Below are 15,710 nucleotides of genomic sequence, written 5' to 3' on the forward strand. Positions count from 1 at the left end.
TTTTAACTATGGAGCTGTCTGTCATCCACAGTAATGCTTAGTGTTGCATGCGCTGCAGTAGACTTTAGCTGTAATTTAGTAAAAATTGCTAAAAAAGTTAAAAAGCAGCACAAACCTTAAAGCAAACTTGTCATCTAATGTATGCTGTCCAAACTACTGGCAGCAGGAATCGGCCTGTCTGTATGATTGCGAACAAGTAGATTTTTAAAGATCCATTGGGTACCTTAGCCGCAGTACAGAGTGGTCAATCTCTGCCCCTGTCGTGCCCAGCCCCAGGTGATTGACAGATCTCTCCCTCATGTGTAAATGGGGAGAGAATGGTCAATCACTGTCCGGGGCCGATGCTGAACTTATTTCTTCCCTAGCTATGGTTCCCAGCTGGATCTTCTATCTGGAACAGCAGAACATTTCGTAGAAAAATCTAATTTACCATAATCCTGTAGCAAATAGAAGATATATCCTGGCACAGCTGTGTTGGTACTCAAATAGGTTCCCAAAGCAATATAATATATTAGAGAAATACAATTTGGCACTCAACTCATGAAAATCCGTTGCAAAAAGCTTTTAATGCAGTCGAAAAACATTTCGGTCATCAATGGACCTTCATCAGTATACCGACTGCTCCAATTTTGACTGCTTCGGTATCTGTGCCTGTTATAGATACATAGTGTGTAGGCCAAGGATAGGCACTTGTCAGATTAAGGATCGGCACATGGAGATATTACCAGCTTGAAATAGAGGAGAAGGTGGATTGTCCAAAGACAATTAGATTGTCTGCTTGCGTGTTGGAGACAGGCACGCGGCCACTACCCACCACCGAATCCTATAAGCCCCTTACTCGCTGCTGAAGTAACATACAACGATCAATTATCATTGCCTGGCACATACCGATTTTTATGGAATGACACCATTTTCTTTCTGCACAGAGCCTCCAATCTAATTGTCATCCGCCTTCTCCTCTATTCCAAGCTGGAAATATCTCCATGTGCCAATCCTGAATCTGACATGTGCCTACTACCCACTACGTACCTATAACAGGCACTGATACCCAAGCAGTCTGTATACTGATGAAGGTCCATTGATGGCCGAAACATTTAATTTTGGACTGCATTAAAAGCTTTATGCAATGGATTTTCATGAGTTGAGTGCCAAATTTTATTTCTCTAATAATCCTGTAGCAGGCTTTGAGTGATGCTGCCTATGTTTGGGCAGCATGTAGCATGACAGGTTCCCTTTAAGGTGGCCATATACATTAGAACACAGTGGTTTGACCAGCCTATTTCACTGAGCTTAGACAGACAGATGGTCTACCTCTGGGGCAGTCCCACAATGACAGATGTGGGGGAAGGATCATTGTTTGATTTGGATATTCAGGATCCTTTGTTCCTGTAGGAGATGAGCGCTGCAAAAGAAAGTAGGAATACTCATCATTTTTAGTCACCTACAGCTTTAACTTTTGTGAAATCTCCCACAAAAACCTTTCCTTTTTCCTATTACTAGACCAGATTTCCTGTGACCACTTTTCAGTCCTAAGCACTGCCTACTGGCCATTTAATTTGAGAAGACCACTGTTCTAGAACAATGTTCCTCCTCTCCAGCCCTGACACATTGACAGATCATGTTTTCAGGATTTCCTTACTATTGCACAGGTGATGGAGTTGTCACCTGTGTGATAGTAAGGAAATTCCGGAAACACGATCTTTTGGTGGGCCTTTAGAACTGGAGAAGGACCTCAGTTGTGCGGTAGAAGACCTTTTTTAAATGCAATTTTGGGTGGTTATCTTTGAAAGTGTTCACTGCGTTTCTCTGACATCTCAATGTTACAGCAATTTATTATACATCACTAGGTCGTCACCTGCATCACTTTTTACTTTATAATCTGGATCGTGATGACAGATTGCGTATTCTGTGGCTTCCAGGCAATGTCTTGTGTAGTTCTAGACTTGGGGTGTCATTTACACTGGCCGAAAAGTGGGAGGACGAGTTTATAAGAACGCTTGTTTCCCAATGATCCACCTGTCTAAACACGCCACTAATCTCCTCAAGAACAAACACAAACCACTTGTTTGTAGGATGAAATAATTCTTACACTTATAAGATCATCATTTTCGTCAGCACATCATCCCGTGTAAACGGGACATGAGCTGCCGAGAACGATGATACTCTATGTGCAAAGGGTGATCGTATTGAAGCTGGTTCTGTGCGCATGGAAGTGTGGTTGGCCTGTCCAAAGAGGCTATTAAACAGCCAGCTTACATGTACGCCGATCTTTGATCCTCAGATGGCCATTGTATCAATAGCCATAGAGGATGTCTCGCTACTCCGACCCCATTCTATTTTCCCTATTGGGACATTTGGATCTCATAGAAGTTGGCCTCCCCTCAAATATCAAACAGAATGTAGTGCTGCTGTTAGGGGCCCAACCCATTCATGTATTACATGGTTGGCCTTTTATTTATAGCATGTGTGTGTCCATTGCTTCCCTGGTGACAATGACTCATCTCAAAGGTTCAAGATACTAGGCTGCTTTCTATTTTGAAAGTGGATTGTCTTGAACATCGGTGGATATAATTTGTGAACTTGGGCTGAAATTTGATAAACCCCAGTCATTTACTTATCAGAATTCCTGGCATTCAAAGTAAGAATATCCCAATGGGAATACAATGGGCACCTCTACCAAATGGGAAACCTTGCTCCAGAATCCATAGACAAAGAACATGTACTGTACACAGACCATTCTCCTGCGCTATTTAAGGAACTCGTGGGATTCGGTAGCTGCTGATGTTATCTCTCTATTTATAATGTCTTGAAACAGAGGAAATCCCCACCCAGATTTTCTACACTATATGAAACAGTCCCACATTATATGCATGGATATTCTGGAATGTCACAGTCCTAAGTGTAGGAGAGCGAAAGTCTACAGCTGGGGGGGTCTGTAACTTAACTGCTTTTTTTTTTTTTTTTTCTCCAAGGGTCAGAACATAAAAGTTGATACTTATCAATTCCCTATAACGTCCCTTTCTCTGCACTGGGAATAGCCCTTTGTGCCTTGTGTGTCGAGAGGGTCCAGAGACCAGCAGGAATCTGGGAAGCATCAGAACTGGAGTGGTGGTGAATCGGTTAGGAATCACTACTTCCTTTTTTTTTTTAATGCTTTTTGGCTCCTATTTATTTTTTATAGCAGGACAATCTTTCAAGTGAATAGACTGGCAGAGCGAAAATTTAATTTAGAATAATGTTTATAAAGCATATATCTTAAACTAAGGGTTTAACACCAAATTCTTGAATCTCAAGATAAACAATTTGTAGTTTCCCTGTGTATAACCGTAGCCAGGAAATCATCCAAGGGTTAAAATTGTCCGCTAGCTCCTCTTACATATCAGTACTGGCGTTCCCGGTTGCTTAGTAACGTCCGCCGCCTCTTTACCACATGTATTTGTCAACCAACGGTCGGGCGGCGACTCCACACCACAAGTCCTCTGTAATACTCAGGATATTTTCCCTACTTATTTTAGTATTTTCAAGATTAACCGTGTTCTGTCACTTCTAATCGTCAGTATCAGTCAGGTTACTGAAACCCATTTCATTTCTTTTTCTTTTCTGACCATTTTTCCCGAACGCAGATGAAACATTCTTTACATTGTTTAGATTCCGCGTATTGCAATGCCTTTTTTTTTTTTTTTTATGTATATAGTGAATACTGTGTTTTCTTTCAACCATGGGGTCTATCATTAGGGTTAGGACCATGCAACTCACTCACTTTTTCTTGGATTTGTAATTTGACTAGCTCTGTCGCTTTGCAGCGCTGGGGTCCTGGGTTTAAATCCCATGAAGGACAACATCTGCAAGGAATTTGTATGTTCTCCTTTTGTTTGTGTGGGTTTCCTCCCGGGTTTTCCGGTTTTCTCCCACACTCCAAAGACCTACTGATTTAGACATATAATTTAGATTGTGAGCCCCAATAGGGACAGTGAATTCTGTAAAGATAAAGTTGTGGCGCTCCTGTGAATAATATACCAAGCTTCTATCATGCTGCCAAGCTCTGATTTCATTCTGCTTGTGGTTGGGGCAGCATGAATCGACGTTCAGGTTCCCGATAACAGGCTTTCGGGACTGTTGGTGGTGCACGGATGCAAAACAAAGGTATTGTTACTTTTCTTATCCAAATGCAGGAACACAAAACCGGAAGAGACTGATGTGTGGCGCCTGTATAGTAGCCCAATGTCAGGATACCAATAATAAGCAATAAGGAAGTTGTTCCTCCTGGAGGAGCTTAGTTTTATTACCAGACAAGGGCCAAGCTATCAGTCAAGGGCTGATAAGGGATTGTCAGCAGGACTAAACTGGGGTGAAGTCACCAATACACTATGGGGTGGTGAGCAAGCCAAGGTTCAGTGGTTTCAGGAGGAGCCGTGTATGTGCCAGCACTAAATCTCACAATCCTGTCTAACACTGTAGTAGTAAATGGAGAGGTCAGGTTAGTTCAGTGGTCACCACATATCATTCTCACAGCTGCTATAATAGTAACTAGTAAATGTATAAGCAGCAGAACATTTATTATACACCTATGTCCGCCCCACGAACATGTTGTGACGTTATGCCATTTGCACAGCGTACGTTTCCGCACTTTGAATAACATTATCTGAAGTGTTCTTCTATGTTCAGTCATCTGGAAAATCTGCTGAAAGTAGACGTTCTCCTACAACTAAACTAAAACGTGTGATGGTGCGTCATATGACTAGATGCCGCTATCTATAGTACACGAGTGAACAGAAGAAAATCGCCCTCGTGTAATGTCACTAATGTCATTATATATCTGCACGTTGCCAAGCAGAAGGCATCGCCGTCATGTAAACAATTACTTTCACATCTTTTATGAAGACTTAAACCTTTTTCAAAGTATTGGGCAACCCAATTAAGCCTACCATAGACACCTAGTTCTAGCCTTGATTTAGGTAAAAAAGTGGATGGTGGATGACGCACAGTTTCCCCCCCTTATTTTATATCAATTCTATTGTGATTTGTATAGTATTACTTTGAAACCATTTACCCACTTGTGAAACCTGATGAATTGGCTACAGGTTACAATGTGATGATGACATACTTTATCCTGAAAGAAGCAGTAGCATGAAACATTTTAGCGGCTTAAAGGGAACCTGTCACCAGGTTTCACCGATATAAGATGCGGCCACCACCTTTCAGGGCTTATCTACAGCATTCTATAGTGCTGTATATCTGCCCCTGATCCGACCTGCAAGATAAGAAAAATAACTTTTATTATAATCAACCGGGGGCGGTCCGGTCCCCGATGGGTGTCGAAGGTCCGATGCCTCCAATCTCATTGTGATGCCACCCTCCTGCTTGCTTCATGGCTCCCCGGCATCGCGCTCCAGCGCAGGTGTACTTGTTTGCCCTGTTAAGGGCAGAGCAAATTCCTGCAATGTACAGGCGCTGGGCCTCTCTGAACTTTCCCAACTCCTGCACACTACAGTACTTTGCTCTGCCTTGAAGCAAGCAGGAGGGTGGCATCGCAAGAAGATGGGAGTCCCCGGACCTGCGACACCCATCGGTGACCGGACCGCCCCCCAGTGAGTATAAAATAAGTAATCTTTCTTCTCTTGCAGGTCAGATCGGGGGGCTTATCTACAGCATTACAGAATGCTGTAGATAAGCCCTGAAAGGCACTGGTGGTGGCTTATATTGGCCAAAACTGCTGACAGGTTCGCTTTAATCCCATGTAAATGTAATGTAATGTTCCTGTCACTTGTCTTATCTATTGCGTTATTTCTGTGCTGTTTTGTGCATAAATATGTGATTCTTCAGACTTTGTATTAGTCTAGCCCGATGAAGAGACCTGAGTAGTCTCGAAAGCTTGCATTGTGTTACCATCTTTTCAGTTAGCCATTAAAAGGTATCAACCTCTGAGGACTCTCAATTCTAAATATTTTTCTATGTAATGTAGTGATATTCTCTCCAGTCCCAAGTTTCCAGCACCGCTCTCGCCCTCGTGAGTCACACGACTATTCCTACTCGACGATCACAATGGGGTTTATGTGTGAGCCGGAAGTTACTTTTACAACGTAAATCTATGGAGTGTCCGATCGAGGCTCCATAGACTTGCATTATTTTCTCTTTATTCGAGCATAGCGATTTATTCTGATCAGTGGCGTTAGTTCTCAAAGGTTGAGAGGGAAATGCATTTTTCTCCAACCTCTCCATTCTGTCAGTCTGTGAAAATTGATCTGACCCTAAATTTTTTCCACAGATCGCTTAGTCCGAAGAAAAAAATTGACATGTGCGTAGCCCCATAGGATATCATTGATAGAAGCACTATCCATGAAAACCTCAGATAGCACTCGTCCGTTATAATCGGTCTTGTGGCCGAGCTCTAGAAGCGACTTCCATCTCTCACATAGACCTCGATGTGATCTGGAAAGTCAGAATAAAAGTCGCATGACTCAGAAGAGGACGGAAGTGGCGCTGGAAACCAGGGAAGACTGAGATTGAGGAGTATATGACTGCACTTTCTCTACACTTAAATGTACAGTGGTTTAGGTAATAACACGTTTTTTGGTAGCAGTTCTTTAAGGGGCTTCGTACACAATAGGAGTCTGTTGGCTGAACGATGGTTTGACCAGTCATCTGGACCTTGGTCTATCTCTCTCGGCTCATCCATACACAGGAGCGCTGGGCTGTTGTGTTCTCTGAGAGTCGCTGTAAAACTTCTCAGCTGACTGCTTATTATGCTGTGAAACAAATGGGTTGGCAATTTGAAATCGGACAAGCTGAAACCTCATCTCCCTCAATAACATTTTTCGGGGGAGACTATTGGTCAAGCCCACCCGTATCAGCGAGTTTGGAAGACCTCGATGTAATGTGTATTGGGGTCTTTATATAATTCAGCACAGCTATCTGGGTCCTTGTACTGCAGCTCTAATAGCACTAGAAAAATACAAAAAAAGTTTTTGTCATGGTTGCATCATATGCTTGTTGCAAATAAAGTGCAAAAAATGACCTCCAAAAGGGGCAAATAATAATGCCAAGAAGACATGGAGGCAGAATTGCCTGTTGATGTGAATCCCCTGGAGCACACAGATGTGATCTGTCTGTGCAAAACCAGTATATGGGATCTCTACCATCCAATAACTCCTCATAATGCACAATCCACCTGCTTTAGAGGTGAAATGGTCCCACATACCTCTTGGTCTCCTGTGCGGCTGCACTGTTTGCGTCAATGATATTTTCACCCGTGTGTGAATCAGATGTCTCCAATGTGTCTCCTGCAGTCTTCACTTCAGTAGGTGTCTGCACCACACGTCACAACAATCATCTTCTCTGATATTTTTAATGTTTTTTTTTTCCCTTTTATTTGATGCGTTTTTGGTGCAGATTTGAAGCAGTGTTTTCATGTTTTTTACAGTACAGAAAAAAATGCAACTTTTTTTTACATGTGGTTGTTTTTTGTTTTTTTTTAATTTTCCCCATAAAAGCGTAGCGAGAAAAAAATGCACCAACACCGCACGGTACATTTGGACACTTCCTTATAGACGCAAAAAAAAGGCAAGACCTCTTGTAGTGAAACAGCGGACAGTCTACGACCTACAGTCTCAGACGTCTGCTGAATGTCCCTCACTGCCACCGCCCCCTCTAACCTCTTCTCTTGCCAAGGTAGAAAGAAATAGTAAATGGGGTTTGGTTCAGGGTGTGGCCAAAAATTTGTCACAACACGATACATCATTTGTACCTTTTTGTGTTCTGTAAAAGTTGGGAGGTATGTAATAGTAGGATGGCCAAGGAAGCTGGCAGAGCCTTTAGTAATAAGTCCTTGGTAGGGAAAGGGTCAAGCGCAGTCCCCCTAAAGCATTTTGTCATCACCCTTCCAATATCTATCCCAAAATCGTGGCCCTTCTATGCCTTTTTATGCTTGGGAGTATATCTTGGCGATATGAATGTAGGTGAGGGAGACAGAAGCCAAAGGGTGGATACAAATTCAGGAGGTAGTTGTGAACGATCGGTCACATCGATAGGTGGGAAAGCTCTGTGTTCAGAAAAAATAAATGCGACCCTGGAAGGGTTAGGAGATCCACTACCCAGGCTGGTCTCCATTACTTCCTCTCTGTCATAGACTATGCTTCTTGTTCCCTCTCCTTTGTCAAATGCCCTTCGTACCCCGTCTCCCTCACAGGCTGCCGACCTGTATGGAGGGCCATGTGGGCTCCATTATTCTATATGGAGGACTGTGTGGGGCCATTGTACTGTATGGAGGACTGTGTGGACCCCTTACACTATACTATATGGAAGGTAATGTGGGGCCCATTATTCTGTATGGAGGACTGTGTGGGGATCACAGTTGGGGCATCCTACTGTGTTGGGGTCACCATACTTTGCTGGAGGGTTACTGTAGGGTTATCATACTGTGTGTGCATGAAGGGTAATGTGGAGGAAATCGCTGTGGGGGTATCACACTGTGTTTGGGGAGCACTTCTGTTGGCATCGTACTTTATGGGGGCAATAAAAGAGCAATCAAGGGGCTTCAATAGAAAAAAGCTACTTTGTATGAGCAGAAAAATTGTGAGATATGCTCTTCTGTGACCCCACTAAATTTAAAATGTGTGGGGGGTTTTTGGGGGGTGGGGCCCAATTAGAACTTCTGCTATGGGCCCCATGATTTCTATGTAAGCATATGCTTTCTTTTGTGGGACAACCCTTTTAAGTTTTTCCATATGAAAAGGTTCATCGCTATATTTGATCAGGGGAAAACTTCCTCAGTTGTAGAAATTTTTCTAATAAATACCAAGGCTGGCCCGCTACTCTATGTACTTGAGTTTGACACCCCTAAAGCTATGTGACGGTGTCCACCAGTAGCCAGGGTGTAGCGGCTTAGAGCAAAATGTCTTGTAATTGGGTTACGTGTATAACAGCATGCAGATGGCTCCCCCTAGTGGCGGCTGTAGAGGCTGGAGTTCGCATCAGTAAACTAAAGCTCCAGATAATGGTTTATTAATAAATTAATATGCAGATATTTTATAACTTCAAGGTTAGACATTTGCCTTTTAGATGTATAATGTTATAGATGTGTCAATTAAAAAATACATATACAGCAATACAAGAAAGGTCAGGAAACAATCCAGGCTTGGGGGATTATTCTCCCCCCCCATATATTGTAACCTTGAACTTGAGCCTATGTTGCTATAATCGTCTGTCCGCATGAAGGGTGTGACTGAGTGTAAAACCGTCCGTGACCAGTTTTCTTCCCAGGAATGCTGCAGTAACGACATCTGCTCTATGTAAGACATTCTTGCAGCAGCCGAGGGGGCCAGCGCGTAATCTATCTGCATTGCTGCTTTCTGCTCTACAGTACAATTTATCACTGTTATTAGCCTTGTCAAGGGAAACCACAAAATGCCTCCTAGCTGCTGTGATGTGGATGGTAGGAGAGCGTTATCTCTTGCGCTCCGTGTCCCTTGGTTACATTTTAGTATTACTATAGTGTCTGCACGTATAAAAAATCTCACTCATGGCGTGATCGTCCACAGGAAAATAAGTTCTGTAACCATTTTGAAGCTTGGAGAGAGTATGCAATCGTAAAGTGTTTGTCCGGTCAGTATATATTAAGTCATCAATATAATTAGTGGGGAAAAGGATGTACATCTAAACTATTGGGCATCATAGAAGAAGGCATGTATTGCAGTAGGAACACTGTATTTGTTCTCCCCACTCTATCCCTTTTATGGTCCCATTCAGTGTGATTCCCCTCTAAAATGCCCCCCCCACCATACGCAGTATGATATCCCCACAGTAAATTCCACCCCACAATTTGCCCCACAGTATCCACCACATGCACAGTTTAGGGCCCTTAGAAAAATTTGATGCCACCACAGTCCGCCATGCACAGTATGATTCCCCTCGCACAGTATCGTGGCCCTGACAGACCCCCGTACATACAATATTATGGCCCTCACAGCCCCACACTCACAAGTACTGACAAACAAACTCGCCTAGCCTCAGTTCCTCGATGCCGCATGTGAACGGAGGCTCCAGCCGGCCAGCACAATGTAGTTACTCCGATGTGCAGGCTGAATGGTGGAACAGGGAGCCGACGACTCCTTGTTCCACCATTGAATTATATCTGTATCCTGACAGACGACTCGTGGGCCCCACAGCTGCTGCGTTTTCTGTGGCTAATAATGGTACGCCACTGGTTGTTTGCCTGTGGAGAGACTCGGCCAAGACCCTTTGTACAGCGTATGGCCATTTATAGATTTGCTAACAAATTTTTGCCAAAGTGACTTTTTCATATACTAGTTAGCATCCTGCTTCCCCTGACAATTCCCAGTAACCCTCGATAGTAGGAGCATAAGAATATCCTATACACTGAAAATCACTCGTTACTCCTAGGGAGGCACATAAGGCTTTAATTATGTAGGGTCATCAAAGACAGATATGTGGTAAAAATATCAATCCTTATACGATGATGGGTTTTGGGGGATTCAAATTATCCCTAGTTCTGCAACTGTAAAGGGGGTTTTTCAGGACTTGTAATTTTCCTGTTCGCCCAGTGGCTCAGTAGTTGGCATTGTTGCCTTTGAGGGAGCCCGGCTTTATCTGCGGGGGGCCCCTGACTGGCCAGCAGTTCTAAGGGAGGATAGTTCTGCCAGCTTTTTTTTTTCCTCTGGGGGCGCATAGAAAGGGTTAATAGGGTTTTCTTTCCCCTTACCGTTATGGGAAGGATTTTCATTGGCCAGTATAGGTTTCCTTTTTGTTCCGGGTACGTACTCCCCTCTCAGGGGGTAGGCTGCCTGAGGTGTCTTTGCCTCTGACCGTCGGGATCGAGAGCGGCCCTCCCTCCCTTTTTTTTGTTTTGTTATTTTGGGGTATAGTTTGGGTTGATCTGTTCAAATGCTGGTTGAAAGTCGCAGCGATGGCGGAAGAGCAAGACTGGGTAACATGTGCCTGGAGTCCGGTGACATATCCCCACAATTTCCGATGGTTAACATGGAGAGCTGCGACCTTACCCCTCCAATGATGGGTGTTTAAAAAGAAGAGGAGAGTTGTTTGTAACTGGTTAATCTATAATAAAGTTGTGTTTTTTGAATGGTGGTTTACAGTGCTTTCTTTGTGTCAGGGAAAAAAGAGGGCAAGTTTTACAAGGTATGGACAGTCTTAGCGCTGGGGTCCTTGGTTCATTATCCAACCAAAGACCACGTCCATGGAGTTTGTATATTTTCCATGGAACCAGGTGCTATGGTTTTCTTCCACCCTCCAACGATGTTCTAATAGAGAATTTAGTTAGCAGGCGCCAATGGAAATACATTGTTTGTAAAGCGGTAAGGCATGTGTTGGTGCTATACAAAAATCATAAATAACCTACTTTTTTAATTTTTTTACGTGATTGTAATCTAATAAAAGAGCCATAGCACGGCTTTCTAATCCGATGCGGCTTGGGTTGTCTCTATCAGTCCTCCTATTTGTTAAATGATGTAATTTTCGTGACCACAGTAGCCAATCGCAGGCCTCGGCAGTCAAGAACCACACATCCCAGCCTCATCACTAATGCTGGGTTTACTCCAGCTGACTGGAAGTGCTAACAGATCACACAAAAATGGTCAGGATGATGTGCTCCTAAGAATGATGACCTGTTAACCAACCAAAAGACCGTCTTATCCGACGCATTTTGGTCATTTGTTGCATGATCATTCGTCTCTTCAGAATGGCTGATTATTGGGAAACGAGCATATGTAGGCTCAGGCATCCTGAAGCATGGATCTCGAGGGACCACATGTAGTAAAATGCGAAAAGGAAGGAGGGATTCCAACTTAATCAATTACAAACGTTTATTCCATTAAAATGGATTCTATAATCACAGTGGATACAGCAAGGCGTTTTGAACGCAAGCCTATGTTTGTCAGAGCTCACAAAGAACACAGCTGTGACAAAGCATGCAGGCTTGGGTCTGAAACGCGTTGCTGTATCCACTGTGATTATGGAATCCATTTTACTGGAATAAACGTTTCCAGTTGATGAAGCTGGAATCACTCTTTCCTTTTTACAGTGTAAGTGCACATTAACGACACTGGTTGACTATATGCAAGATCGAGGTCTAGTTTTACCATAGTGTAAGATGCAAAAAAAAAAGCCACTCCAGGAACATTGGATACAGTCAGTCTTCTGTCTAGGGCTGGGTCTGAGGGGATGGTGCCGGTCACAAGCATTCAAAAACACCAGAGCGAGAAGTCATGTGCCCCCAATGCCATGCACTAGAAACAACACCGTGTAGAACTTCTGCCTAGAGTGTTTCTTGAGCTGATGGTCTGACAAGACTGTTGCGGATGGCTTAAAGCCCCCCGGCCGCCCTACTATGTTATATAAACTTGCACAACCAGAATGAGTTATATCAATAAAACTACAAAGGAGATCTCCTTGCCCTACACTTTGCACGCTACTGAACCCTTTTTTATTTTGCTTTTGTAGGTCCACCATAATATCAATTGATTTATATATTGTAAAAGATCATAGCAAACCGTATCGCTAAAGTAACCAGACTCTCAGATCATGTAAGCAATCCCAGGCGTTTCTGTAAAATATCTTCGTAATGTTGCCGCTGTGTCATCAAAGTGTGGAGTAACCTGATCTAGGATGTCCACCTGACTACTCTAAGGAGATCCAATGCCCGGGAGCGTTTGTCATAGTAGCGTTATAAGGACGGCGAGCTCAGTAAACCCGTGATCAATAACTCATTAAGAAAGTTCAGCAGATTCCACAAAGTAATCAATTCTGCATGTGATCATTTATGACCTTGTGTACCAGTAATATACTTGGGCAGCAGCTGTATGAGGAGTTGGCAGCTCGGCGTTGTGTAATGCACACTATAAAGAGGATAGAGAGGATAATAACGGGTGGTTTGTATTCTAAACAATGCTGCAAAGTAAGAATGCTTTCAAAAATAAAAATGCTAAATTATCTTTATTATCAAAATCAAAGTGAAGGAACTAAAAGTTACCCCCTAAATCAAATCCACACTTTTTGTGTGACCACCCTTCAAACCACCAACCACAAGGGCCTTCAAAACCGCATCAAACCATCAATTCTTCTAGGTACTCGGTCCATATGAAAAGACTGTCGTCTGAACCAGGGTTCCCCAACTCCAGTCCTCAAGACCCACCAACAAATCATGTTTTCAGGATTTCCTTTGTATTGCACAGGTGAAGCAATTATTACTTGAGCAATACTAAGGAAATCTTGAAAACATGATCTGTTGGTGGGCCTTGAGGACTGGAGTTGGGGAACCCTGGTCTGAACGGCACTATTGGATTTCACCTCTCGGTGTGCTGTCCGATTTTTACTCTGACTGCACACATCTGTATTATAAGCTTATGTGAATGAACCCTTAGGGCTGTTCAGATGACCATTTTCTAAATGGAGCAAAAAAAAAAATCGCCGCTTTCAGCACTGTTCTTTTCAGATTTTCGGATAATCTGAATTGCATCAAATATTTTCTGAAACATTACTACTATAAGGCCATATGCACACGCTGCGGTTTTGCTGCGGTTTTGGCCCTGCAGAACTGCAGCAGTTCCGCAGACATGGTACAGTACCATGTTACCCTATGGGTTTTCAAAACCGCAGTGCTCACGCTGCGGTTTTTTACCTGCGGAAAAGCTGAGTTTTTTTTTCCGCAGCATGTCAATTGTTTCTGCTGATTCTGCTGCGGTTTCACACCTTTCACATGGTAGAGGTGTAAAACCGCAGGCCAAACTGCAGCAAAACCGCAGGTCACTTTACCTGTGGTTTTACCTGCGGTTCCGTGGGAAAAAACCTGCAGGTGAATCTGCAGTGTGTGCACATACCCTAACCTAGGAAACTGTATATGATCATGTACGTTTTAAACTTTTGTATAATATCAGATGTAACATGGACATAAAAAAATGATCACACGGGTGGCAATATGGATGAAAATCATCTGAGTGTTCTGGATGAAATATGGATGACTTTTCATACTTGTCTGAACCCGGCTTTAGAACCTGCCAGCACAAGCGATTAAAGATCTAATGAGAAAAGGAGATGATGAGATAAAGGAACCGGTCAGAAGGTTTTTAAACCCTAAACTAATGTGATCCATATAAAAAATCTGTAATGTTGATGTCGTACATACCTTTGTTCGTTGCTCCGTTTGATAGAAATCCATCTCTAATGCCCGCCTGCCGCCGTCCTCCTGTCAGTGACTGACAGGTCACTCCTCTCTGGGACCTTCTTCCCCACTTGAGATTTTATGCAAGTGCCGTCATCTTGCATGCACAGTAAGGTCATAATGACGTTTGAGAGCTGGACTATCAATCTGGGCATACAACGTCACTTGCACAAGATCTCAGGCGGGAGCAGGTCACAGAGAAGAGCGACCTGTTAGTCAGTGACAGGAGGCTGGCGGCGAGGGAGTAAAAAGGTTGAGAGGCTGGAGAGCTGAACGTGCAGGGATAAGCCAATGGATTTCTATAGGATGGAGGCATGGACATCACCGACCATACAGGAACTCTACATTTCACATTGAATAAATGGCGCTACTATAATAGATGTTAATTTTGGGTCTTGTTTCTTCTCAGTAGACCCCTGCCCCCTTTCCTGCATACCCATGACTGTTCCTCCATCTGTGAGTTATTCACAATATACTTCTCTCTCTGCTCCTGTTCAGCACACTTCCTAACAGATTGTATCTCCTGCTATCTACATCAGTTTAGCTGCCGTGATTTTGTCTGCTGGAGCTGATTATAGCAGAACTCCTCCAAAATGGCAGTGCATAGTTGTGCTGGTTTCCTGCTGTTGATGCGTGTAGCAGAAGCTATTCCTCTGTCATACGCATCAATAGAGCAGCATTTGAATCTTCACATCACTGATCTCTCAGCAGTAAGCAACAAACGCAGCTCAGCTTATTGAACCCCAGTACACCGCCCCATATTGCAGTATATGTCTCTTCTCAGTCCCCTGTATACAGCCCCTTCCTGCAGTATATCTCTCCTCACAGCTCCTCTATACAGAGAGCTCTACTGCAGTTTTTTTTTCTTAGCCACTCTATACAGAGCCTTATCCTGCAGTACATCTCTCCTATGTTACCAGCACACAGACATGGCTGATTCCTGCTATGCGCTCTCCACTGTAAAGGAGGAGGCTCTGCCCCCTGTCCGTGACATAATCCCTCACAGTAGAAGTTCAGAGCTATACTGGCAGGATGCCAGCTAAAAGAGTGAGGCTGCACTGTACAGCATGGATCAGGACCCTCGGAACTACGGGGCAGAACCAAAGGCAACTGAAGGGTAGATAGAGCAAGGAGGGTCATCCACGGGAGAGGGGTGATGTGTGCAAAATGGGGAAGATTTAAAATTGGGTTATATTGGCACAAATGAATAAATGTGTGTACATTATAACAAGACCTCTTTGTGATTTTGGGAATACCCCTTTAATAAGACAGCAGCATCCTGGATACAGACCTCACATCCAGCATATTAGGGACTCTCCTGCATGGAAGGGAATGAAGATTGCAATTTTTTTTACTTGGGGGGGGGGGGTAACCACCAAAATATGTAAAATAATGTGTTTCTGATCTGTGGAAATCCAAGCTGGCCATTTTTTTTTTTTTTTAAATCCTTTAAAATAATTATTCACAAAGTACCATTTTATTTTCCATTATTCTAGTCTATTTTTAAGGCTTGTGTCTGCCA

At 43.3% G+C, this 15,710-nt stretch overlaps 1 protein-coding gene across 6 annotated transcripts in view; it reads left to right on the forward strand.

Annotated features, from left to right (window-relative positions):
* TET3 (tet methylcytosine dioxygenase 3) overlaps positions 1–15,710 on the forward strand; it is a 126,322-nt gene that overhangs the window by 61,682 nt on the left and 48,930 nt on the right. The gene's annotated exons all lie outside the window — the stretch shown is intronic.

Source organism: Dendrobates tinctorius, unplaced genomic scaffold, assembly GCF_039654945.1.
Source record: "Dendrobates tinctorius isolate UK_male_01 unplaced genomic scaffold, ASM3965494v1 ptg000022l, whole genome shotgun sequence".
NCBI lineage: Eukaryota > Metazoa > Chordata > Amphibia > Anura > Dendrobatidae > Dendrobates > Dendrobates tinctorius.